Here is a 12,038-nt window from a genome sequence, read left to right as displayed (position 1 = left end):
ATTAAGCTTCAACAGCATCCCTCAAAGCAAGTGAGCTCTAAAATACCTACTCTATCTTAAGAACATCCAACTGTTCGTTACATGCTTTAAGCAAATAAATTTCAAACAAGTCAGCCAGGGAGTCTCAAGCCCAGGAGCTACCTAATGAGACGGTAAGGAGTAAGAACCAGGAAGCAGTCACCAGTCTTTTCAGGCACCCTTCTCCCTTCAGCTATGACACCAGAAGAAAGAAAGCATCCATGAAATAATTTCCAAGACCAGACCCGCACTGTGGGGAGATTTCACAACATACGTGATTCCAAGGACAGCAGGAAGCAATTACCCAATGGCAGAGGGCATGAAGACACAGTTCCAGGAGGCACCAGATTTCAAGGACTTCCCCATCTCAACCTGAAGGGTCTACTGAGAATTTTCCATCTCCATCAGTCATGCCGTCACGGTGCTCCTGAGAGGGGAGGCACCAGAGGAGGCCAGCCTTGCAGGTCACTCAGGGCAGAGACCAAGAGGAGAGCCCTTCCACGAGCAAGGGCTTCTCCATGGCTCCTACGTACCAACTTCATTTTCATGGTTCTCACCTCACTCCCCAAGCCTCTTCATGGTGACCCTAAAAAGGCCAGAACTTCTTGGATTCTCAGGAATAATAACGTTTCCCACTCACTTCCCAAACTCTGGAGGGCTCGGCCTCCAAGGACATCCAAGTGGGAAGGGAACGTCATCTTTAAGAAACTCAGAGGTCAAACTTTTGTGATAAAGTTGTAAATTGCTGTCCATTATTAATGTTCAACTCACGGCAGTCAGCCTGGAGATCTGCAATTATAACAATTCATAAAAACAGCCCCTTTGTTACTTGCGCTCGTGGAGCTTTTGAAATATAATTGCAACATGGTGCAAAGTAAAATAAAAATTCAGATTTTCTTTTACAGAGGCCGTGAACAATACTGTCCTTTTTACAACGGCGGAAAGCCTCAAGACATCCGTTATATTCCTTCAATGAGCTTTGTTCAATAAACGCTAAGCCTTGAAGCTTTTAAATGTATTAAAGTGATTATGATATCATCACTCCAAAAGCACTTCAATAGAACATTAAGACAGAAACAATTTTCCTCCACACAAATGGCATAACAGTAACAAAAAGTTGATTAAATGCACATTGTATCAAAAATATTTGCAGTATTTATAGACATATGTAGATAACATTAACTGTAACCCACTCCATGGGCAGGGAAGAGAAGAGAAAGTAATAAAAGCATTAGGGGGAGAGCAAATTTTAACAATAAATCTTCAAAACTTAAACCGTGACTTGACTATGACTCTGCCTGAGGATTTATAGTTAAAGTCATACTACATAAAAGAGAATAAGACTTAAAATTAATAAAGACTCGAGGAGAACAAGTCCGTGTTTTCTCTTCTCATAGCCCAAATCTATTCCTCACACATGCCACACTTCCTTAAATGCCTCAACGTGACAACTGGCAGGCAATGTGAATCTATTTATCCAGGGTCACCTCACACCCTGTACCCAAGCAATGACTCTGCGTGGGGCAGATGCCTGCAGCATCGAACCGGGAGGTGCAGAGACGTTAGGAAGGAGGCGACGGGTGGGGTCAGGGCAGAGCCGCCCGGTCTCAGACTCATTGTTGCAGGCTCTGTACAGAAGGCTCTTAGCACCACGGCTAAGGGGATTATGAACTCACATGTGAATTTATCCCCTATTAAACTTTCAGCAAAAGGGTCAGTTGACTGGAATGGCAAAGCCAAGGCACGCTGGTCACATGCCAAGGGAGAAACTACGCGTCTGCTCTCCTGACATAAAATTAGGGAAAAGGGGAAATTCCAGTCCTTTCTTTACGTGCCTATAGACTAACTCATTGACATCTGGATGTTCTGTTGTGTCCTGCTGTATTAGTCTGTCAGAGGGGTGCTGATGCAAAGTACCAGAAATCCGTTGGTTTTTATAAAGGGTATTTATTTAGGGTAGAAGTCTAAATAAAGTCTTTTGCCATGTGTTGGAGCAAGATGGCTGCTGACATTTCCAGGGTTCAGGCTTCCTGGGTTCCTCTATTCCCAGGGTCCATTTCTCTCCAGGCTCAGCACCTCTGGTTTCTCCACAAGGCCAGCTGTAGACTATCAGGTGACCAGCTCTGTCTCTCTTCCCAGGGCTCAATTTTCACCAGGCTCCGCTGCTCTCCTCCTCTGTGTGCTTAGTTCCTGGGCTCCAGCTCAAAGAACTCCAACCTCCCTACTCTGCAGTGCAGTTTCTCTGTGAGGTCCTGCCCCCTTTGACGTAGCCCAATCAAAACCTTAATCATTACCTAATCAAGTAAAAGTGAAACCTCTGAATCCAATACACTCTAATATGCCCAGAGGAAAAGACCAGTTTACAAACATAATCCAATATATCTTTTTGGAATTCATCAATAATATCAAACTGCTACACCTGCTATCGTAATCACCTTTATGTTGAGAGCACATTCCCATGGCATTTTAAACTTGATAGTACCCTTTTTTAACGGCTGCATCATGGTATATTGGTGATTATTTCTCATAGGAGCTCTTTATATCATAAGGACATCAATCTTCTGCTTGTCATATTTAATACAAACATTTATCATTGATGTTTTACCTCTCGAGTTTGTTTATGGGGGGGTTATAAGGTGAAGGAGTTTTAAATCCTAAAATGAAGGGAGAAAAAAGCATCGTAAGGAGCAAAGGGGGAGGCTACAGAGGAGATGACAACAAATTCCCATACCAGTCAAGACCAAATCCCTGTGTCCCTAGGACCATTCAATTTGTCCTACCCCCTAAGCCAAGGGAAGTGTCTTGTTTCTTAGTGGAAAACACTCTATAAACAGGGACCACTAGGCCAGAAAAGCCACTGACAAGGTCTTTTATTACCTAACTTGGGATCCTTGTGATTTTCTTTATGGGGAGACTATCCTTGTCCATCATTCCTAACTCTGTTTCCTGGCCCTGGTGGCTTCCTAGACCAGCCCAGAGAAAAGAATACATAACAAAGGGCCAAGAAAAATGGGAAATAAAGACCATACAGTGGGTGACAAGTTCCCCCACTCAAACAACTAGCCAGTGCCGTGGGCCAGAATTGATTTTCTATACGACATCCAGAAAGGATTACCTCTCCCCCATAATACTGCCCAGGGGGATGGAGTGGAAATCATAATTAATTCAGGCAAATTCAATTCTGAGAGTCAGAGTGACAAATACTTTCCTTATAATATGAAGCACAGTCTCAAAACATCTTAAAACAGTTGGTGGGAGCTATAGCAACACACTCAATGCAATAATGACACAAAGCTACACAATAAAATGCCTGCGACCAAATAATAATCCTTCCAAGTCAGGAAAGAGTACTTTTTTAAAAAATAAATTCAAACTTCAAAGAAAATGCATTTCCATTAATAATGCTGCCTGCCTCTCCTTTCCTCCTGTGATATAAGTTCAGGTTGATTCCTTAAATATCTTGGTTCATTAGGCCAAAAAGATATTCTCAGTGTTAGAGGGGGAAATATTATTGTGCTCCTGATGCAAGGAATCAGAAGGGAGAGGTTGCTTCCAGAGCCCAATGTGACCTAATCCCACAAGAAGCTAAAAGGACCATGGGAGTCTACTAAAATTAGCTACACCAACAGTTGAGAATTAGCAACATCCATACTTCAAAGTAGACCAGAAAAATACAACTTCTTTGTGGCTTCACAGTCTATTCCAAACAGTGCCTGGGTGATACAGGAGAGAGAACAATGGATCAGGAGGCAAAAATCCCAAAATCTAGTTTCAATCCCAGCACTAATCAGCGAGAGGCCTTGGATCTTCTCTGGAGGGCTTGAGTCTCCTTCTTTAAAATGAAACAGTCAACTTACATGTTTCCAAATGCTCTTTCATTTCTAACATTCTGTCATCATGTGATTACCATCATCTTTCTGGAGATTTTCTGCTTAGAACGACATTCAAATGACTTTCTATTACTTGACCCCTAGAGCTGAGCAAGGGTAAGAACATATTGGGTAAAAATGAAGATGACATCCTAGAATTAAGTCAGGAAGTTATCCACAAAGTAGAAGATCAAAATTTGGCTGGTTTGTGTGTCCTATTTACACATACACAAGTAAGTGTTGTCTTAGCCAAAATCCTTCTCACTTTTTCACATCTAATATTTACTGGGTGCCCAACAGGAAATACTTCTGGTTTAGCTAATTATATGTGATCAGAAAAGGTGATAAGAACACAATTGGTAAACCCAGTCATTGGAATCAGATGACTGACCCACAGTCCAGCTCCTTGGATAAATTATGCAACCCCTGAGCCTCTCTTTCTTCGTCTGGAAAGTAGATAAGGTAACAGAACCTCATAGGATTGTGAGATTCGAATGAGATAATCCACATGATGCTGACACTGTAATTGATCTAATTATTATTACTATCACCACCACTACTACCTCTATCATTATTCCAATGGACTGCTGGAAGACTTAAATGAGAACATATATGAAGTACCTGGCACATAGTAAAAGTAGTAACCAATGTCATTACTCCTATTACATTCATCTTTATAGTATCATCATCAGATAAGCTTGCAGCATTTCTCTTTAGCCCACTATTTCTTGTTTTCCCAATATGACCATTTTCAATAGAATAGTTCTACACTCAGACCCCCTCAGCCACAAAACACAAACCCCAGTCAATCTAACTCTTCTTAGTGGTAACAAGACTTGGCAAGAGGAGCCAAGGAATATAAATTGGGAGACGTTTTCCTCCTCTGAGAAGTGAGAAGGCAAGAGACAAAGAACTCAGAGATGGGTTCAAATTCTGACTTTGCACAACCCAAGAACGTCCTTGTCAGCCACTACAAAGGGTGAGATGCACACAGAACCCCACTTCCTCTCTCACCCAAGTCTTAAAGCTTGATAACAACAACAAGCAAAATACCAACTTGAAATCTTGATAACAACAACAAGCAAAATACCAACTTGAAGTCATAAGGAATGACTTTCACATTCAGCTGCAAAAGCTACTTGCTGGGGGATTATTATCAAAGTTGGGGTTGAATCAATTTCCTGGCTTGGCCCAATTCTTGTTCTTCTTATTAAACAAGAAGATGGAAATTCCTGGCCACCTCAGGAGATAAGTCAGAGAGTTTCTCTACAACCCCGTTAGTTTCCACTTAGAACATTAGGTAACATTCAGATTTTTTCCAAACTTAAAAATACCTAATTTTTTCTAGAATCCCAGGGAGGTTGGCATGGAGAGTTTTGCCCACAGTGGGTGACTGCTACAAAGTAAGATGTCCTAACCGTTAACCTCTTAGTTGAGGCAAGTTCAATGAGCAGGTCCTTCTCTGCTCTTTATTAGCCACATTAAGTTGCAAGTGCAGTACGTGTTCCATTGGTTATAACTACTGTGATACATCTGTCTGGGAAAAGTATACAAGATCTTAATGGGACTCATGTAAGGACTGAGACAACATGTAACAATGATCACAGGTTGCCGATTTCAGTTTCCCAAGAGGGGGAAGAAATTCTATGTTGAGAGTTACAAGGGCTCCAGGCCTGGACTAAGGAACTTAATCATGCATCCAGGAAACAAGGAAGATGGCATTTCACCATTTCGACAGGGTAGCCTCTTCTCTGCAAACACCCTAACCCACAGTGCTGCCACTTCAAGAAGGGACAGTGCTGCTGATTCTGGACTTTTAAAAAGCAGCACTTTCTAATTCCATGGGGACAATGGCCGGAACTGGCCACCTCGCCCCTGCCACCTGCTTACTTACTGATATGTGGCAGGTGAGGCTCAAAAACCAATGGGCAAGAGAGAGGAAATGAGGAAGAAAACAACAATGCTAACTTTTTATCCCTATTATTTAGCTACTTTATTAGCGTTTTCCTACCTCCTCTGCACAAAGGGAAGGATAAACTATAGAAAACTAAGTGGCTTTGTCATCAAAAGCCTTCGCCACGCTGGCCCACAAACACCTGTCAGTGCAAAAGATGCCTCTTTATCAAGTCTTCCTGCCCACCAGGAGCCAAGCACACTCTGAGCTTTCAGACTATTCCTTCCAATGTTTTGAAGTCCCTTTCAGTTCACATGAAGGCTAACGATTTCACAAAGGTGGGGAAAGGAAAGGGAAAGGTTTGTTGTTTTTTTTTTTAAGGAAAAGGAAAAGATACTGTGCTGTGATTATCAAATCCTAAAAGGCTTTTCGCTGACAGCACAGGCTTTGTTGAATAGCCTCTGAGAACCTCCACTGAGAGGCACAACTCAGCAATAAAGTAGAGGCAGAGCACACACAGCTTAGCATCCTCAGCCTCCCCAACTCAAGCGGCCCGTTTTATGCCATAAGTCAGGTTTCTCCCCCAGTAAGCCGCAGAATGCTCAAGGGCCAGAGTGGCACCAGATCAACTAACACATTAGGTCCACCAGCTTATACATCACGTCTTGCCCACAGAGAAATGAGCCTCGACAAGACTCAGCCCAATCCTGCAGTTAAAATCAGAATTTCAAAAATAGCAGAAGTGGCTTAAACCCTCCAAGTGCCCCGTGGCACGCCCCCCGCAGCTCTCAGCATCATGACGCGCTGACCTCGGCACCTTCGTGGAGCGGCGCCTGTCTCGCTAACAAAGTTTGCTTCATTAAGAGCTGGCCCCAGTCTACAGAGCTCAGACAGCCGACACTCAGCGCTCAGGCGTTTAGAATAATTTACTCACACGGGGTAGCCCTAGCTAAGGCAGAGTTGTGCACTGAGCTCCATAAACCTACCCGTTATGACCTCAGCGGCTACTGCACCGCCTGCCATTCCACCCACAACACTAGGCTCCGGCTTTAAGAACATGGAAATCAAGTGTGGAAAGAAGAAACCACAACCAAGATTTTATTAAATAAATATACAGATCTCCCACACATCTGAACCATGAAGCTATGGTTTTAACAGCACATGCAGTATTTGGCTTGGGTATGTGAAATACCAGATTTTGAGTGATGGAGCACTTGCCCCTATTTCAGACATACCTTTTCCCTGAAACTATTACATTTGGAGAGCTTCAAGCTCCTGCTCCAGACCCATCCATCTAACAACAGAAAGCACCTCTCAAGCTCCTTTCTGACATAAGCCCATCATTCACCATTTGCTGCTACGTTCAGTTTTTGCTGACAAAGCTCCATTACTAGAAAAAGCTCAGTAAGTAAAGCTGATTTGAAATAACTATATATTATATGGAGGCTGGATGAAGAAAACTGATTTGAAGTCTAGAAAAATCATATAAAGAGGCTCTAGAAAGAACTGTTTAATTATTTAAATACCTTTCCTCCATACAATTGGCACATTGTTTGATTTATCATCAGTGTTATATATTTGGTAATTTATTGGGGTCATCTGACAAAACAACTCCATATAGCAAGTACATATTAAACACTGTAATTCTTTGACTTGAAATGCTGTCATCTCCCGAATTAACGTTCGAATACTGAGCTAACACTATCGAACTGAGGTGGGTGCCAATTTTGGCTCTCCAGTAAAGCTGCAAAGGTGGAGAGGGCGCCGGTGGCTTGGCCCAAAGAGCAAATCATCGTGTGTTGTCCTCCACTGCTGCAAGGAAGGCAGATTATGGCTGGGATGGCCCCAACAAGATGCTCATGTGGAGTGAATGAATACAGATGGCTATCCCTGCATCCTTCTCACTCCCTGCCTCAATGGCTATGGGCATACCACCACAGAGAGCAAGATCTTGGAGGAAGGAGGCGGGGCGTGCATCTTCCCTACCTGCCATACTCAACACAAGCCCCACCGGCCCAGAATGCCTCATTCCCGTCTACCTCCTGAATCCTACTTGCTCTTCAAGATCCATTCCTGCATGAAGTTTTCCTTTACATCCAAGCTCAAAATGGTCTCTCCCGTCTTTCAACTCCTACATACTACCAGTACTTGTGTAGCAAGGTCAAATTGTCTCCTTCATAAATTCAAGGTGGAATGAACATATTCTATAGTCTCTGGAGTTTTCAGTACAATAATGCATTAACAATGGGTCTGTAAGCTTTAGGCCATTATAAGTAAGCCAAAATTAAGGAATACAAGCAGCAAAATATCAATTTATAAGGTGATCCACTGGATAGATTTTGAATTCTATAACTTGAAAATTGAGATATAATTTAAAATTCCTATTTACAAAACTTGATAAAGAAGACCTGAAGTTCCAAAAAGTAGCAAAACTACAAACAACAATCTGATTACAATTCACATAAGTTTTTAAACTCTCCAATTTATATGCCAGGAGAAAATTAAAATCAAAATCCCAAAATATCTAGAAAACATCATGAATTAGAACCAATGGGGCACAATTAAGGCCATGCTTGAAGGAAAATTTATAGCTTCAAAAATGTAAAGGTCTAAACAAGAATTAAAATGCTTAAGTATGTAGCAAAAAACAAAAAATGAATACAATGAACATAAGGAAAGCAGAAGAAAAGAATTGATAAAGATTAATAAACAATAAGAAAAAACTGCAGTCTAATAAATCCAAGAGCTATTAAAGGAATAAACTACTAAATCAATAAATCAAAGAAAAAGGAGAAAGTATAAATACTCTAAGAATGTGAATGTATATAACCACAAATACAAAATAAATTTAAAGACTTAGATAATATTATTTTGCTCAGTTTGATACTAATACATTTGAAAACCTGGATGACTGGTCATTTTCTAGGACATTATAAATCATCAAACCTAAGTTCAGAAAATATTGAAAATCTAAATAGATCAAGACCACAGAAGATACTGTTAAAGTTACCAGAAAGATATCAGGCCCACATGTTTTACAGATAAACTTTACCTATTCCTTCAGAAAATAGAGAACTACAATGCTACTTGAACTATTTTCCAGAACATAAATATCCCAAACACTTTTTACAAGTAAATACAACACTGATAAATACTTAAAAGCACAGCACAATAAAATTCCAGCCATAAAATTCCTTATAAAAAAATCAATGCAAAAATCCTAAATAAAATATTAACAAATGGAACCCAAATATACACTAACTGAATATTATATCACTACCAAGGGAGATTTTAAAACAGGAGTTATAAATGCCCCAATTTTAGGTATATAGTTTATCATAGTAATAGGTAAAAACGGGGAGAACCATTTGATCATATCCATAGATGCTGAAAAAGCACTGGTGAAAATTCAAACTTGGACCTTAATTTTAAAAAAGGAATAAAGTAATACTATCTAAAAGTGACTTTTAAAAAACTCTCAGTACTAGCCAATGCAATTAGAGAACCAAAATATAAGCATAAAAATTTATACAGAAGCAAAATAATAATTATTTCCAGATAATATAATCATATGCCAAAAAGAGAGAGAGAGAGAGAGAGAATTATCTGAATAACTTTTTAGGGAAAAGGCATCAGTGGTGGCTTATTATAAAATTAACATTGGAAAAACAATAGTTCTCTTTTCTATTTCATTTTCATTCATTCCACTTCATTCAATTAACTAAAACACTTAGTTTTACACAGCATTTTTCACAATACTATGATGTAGATATTTAAATCAACCCCGTTTATAGGTGCAGAAAATAAAGCACAGGAAGATTGAATCACCTGTTTAGGCTCACGGAGGTAATAAGCAGTTGAAGTTCTCTGACTCTAAGCCCTGTATTCAATCTGGTAACAAGATGCCATTTTTCCCCCATAAGACAGAGATATTAAATTCCATGGGCATTTTCTCCAAAGTCAACATCAATAAGCTTTAAAGGCTTGGTCTCAGTTTCTAATGTAGAATTCGTCTATTAAAATGCACATATTTCTTAATGGGGTGAAATGATGATGTTATACACAAGCAACCTGGATCAAGAAATGGTTCTTAACTAGGGTGAATCTGTGATATACATATTCATTTTTGCTTCAAGATTGCAGATCAAGCATTTTCCCCCACAATTCACACCACTCTATAACCTCTTAGCACAAATCAATATTTTCCCAAAATTTCTTTTTAAATTACAGAAAACATGCATTTCTAAAAAGCTGTCATTTTATTCCAAGTTAGTGAAGTATAATTGAATGCAAAATGTAGCCTGATCCTTTGGCAGTGGGCCATTTTGGCCAGAACCAATAAATTCTGAGGCTTAACATCAAAGATAGAGATATATACCACATACTTGAGTTGAAACCTCAGATCTTACTCAATCACTTAAATATGTTTTGCACACCTACCATTTGTGAGTCATTGTGCAAGATGCTGGAAAATATGGTACACAGTTACAGACAAGAAACTTGCCCTCATGGGGCTTAGAATTTATTTGTGAAGACAGACATAAATAATCACATAAATAGGGAAGCAGATGTGGCTCAAGCAATTGGGCTACTGTCTACCATATAGGAGGTCCAGGATTCAATTCCCAGGGACTTCTGGTGAAGACAAGCTGGCCTGAGCAGAGAGCTGGCCCACACAGAGTGCTGGCCCATGTGGAGAGCTGGCGCACCAAGATGATGCAACAAAAAGAGACACAGGAGAGACAATAAGATGCAGATCAGGGAGCTGAAGTGACACAAGAGATTGAGAGCCTCTCTCCCACTCCAGAAGGTCCCAGGATCGGTTTCCAGTGCCACCTAAAGGGAAGACAAGCAGACACAGAAGAACACACAGCAAATGGATGCAGAAAGCAGACAAGTACAAAACAATGGGGGGGGGGGGATAAATAAATCTTTAAAAATATAATAATCACATAAATATATACGAAATTGTAACTGTGGTAGCTATTGTCAGTCATCTATTGCCAATCTAATTCAGCCTAACAAGCTACTCCAAAAACTCAATGGCTTAAGGGTTAGTAGCAATGCTTCAATATGTGTTCATCAATTGTAACAAATGCACTACACTAATGAGGGATGCTGTTAATGAGGAAAGGTGTGGGAAGGGGAGGAACAGAATATATGGGAATCCCCTGTATTTTTTAAATTATTTTATTTTTAAAGAAGCTTTAGATTATATAAATGTTATATAAAAATATAAGAGATTCCCATATGCTCCACTCCCTCCTCTTCCCACACTTTCCCACATTAACAACATCACTCATTAGTGTGGTACATTTGTTACAATTGATGAACACATATTGAAGCATTGTTACTAACCACAGAATACAGTTTACATTATAGTTTCTATTCTGTCCTGCACAATTTTGTATGTTATGACAAAAATAAATATACAATGGCCTGTATCCATCACTGCAATGTCATGCTAGACAACGCCAATGTCCTGGAAATGCCCCCATAATACACCTACTATTCCCTCTCCCATCCCTCAGAACCTCTGGGGGCCACTGCCTTTATATCAATGATAAAGAGTTCTTCCATTACTAGAATAATAATGTCTACTTTAGCCCATTGTTCACTCCCCAGTCTTTAGGATTTGGGAATGGTGATGCCCACTCTGCTTCTAATTGAGAGGGAGCTTAGATTCAATGGGACAGATGGATGGAACTTTCTTGCCTGCAGTTGCAGACACTCTGTTCCGTGGGATGGGCATTATCCATCATCATATCCTTGTTAATTGTCCTGGGTGAGCCTTATGAATTGGAGAGTAGGTGTTGCAACTCTGCTAAAATTCAGGACTCAAGTGGCACATGGACAGACCAAAGAGTTAAGTCTCTGGGACATATATTTTTCAAGTATTGTACTAATTATAGGTTCAAATAAAAGGGGCAGAAGAGCCATGGGTAGAGAACCTATAAATGAGTTCACTAGAGAACATAAATTCCAAAGTAAGGCCCACTGACAGGCTGCTGAATTCATAAGCTTTCTGCCCTGCTTAGAGTTTTTGGATATCTCTAGAGCCCTCAGGAGCCCTGCTCTTTGAGGCACTGTTTACTGTGGCAGTCAATGAAATCCTGCTGAGACTTACATAAGCATAACCTCTGGAATGACGTCCCAAATCACTTTGAAATCTCCTAGCCATAAAAACTCATTTGTATTTACCATTTTTCCCTTTTGGTCAAGGTTCTTTTCCCAGATGCATTGCTAGTTGGCGCTTG

General features: G+C 40.2%; 1 protein-coding gene across 2 annotated transcripts in view; it reads right to left on the bottom strand.

Annotated features, from left to right (window-relative positions):
• LRMDA (leucine rich melanocyte differentiation associated) overlaps positions 1–12,038 on the bottom strand; it is a 1,093,305-nt gene that overhangs the window by 1,036,491 nt on the left and 44,776 nt on the right. The window lies entirely within an intron of this gene.

Source organism: Dasypus novemcinctus, chromosome 6 (assembly GCF_030445035.2).
Source record: "Dasypus novemcinctus isolate mDasNov1 chromosome 6, mDasNov1.1.hap2, whole genome shotgun sequence".
In the NCBI taxonomy this organism is placed as follows: domain Eukaryota; kingdom Metazoa; phylum Chordata; class Mammalia; order Cingulata; family Dasypodidae; genus Dasypus; species Dasypus novemcinctus.
This window is presented reverse-complemented; position numbering and strand designations above follow the sequence as displayed.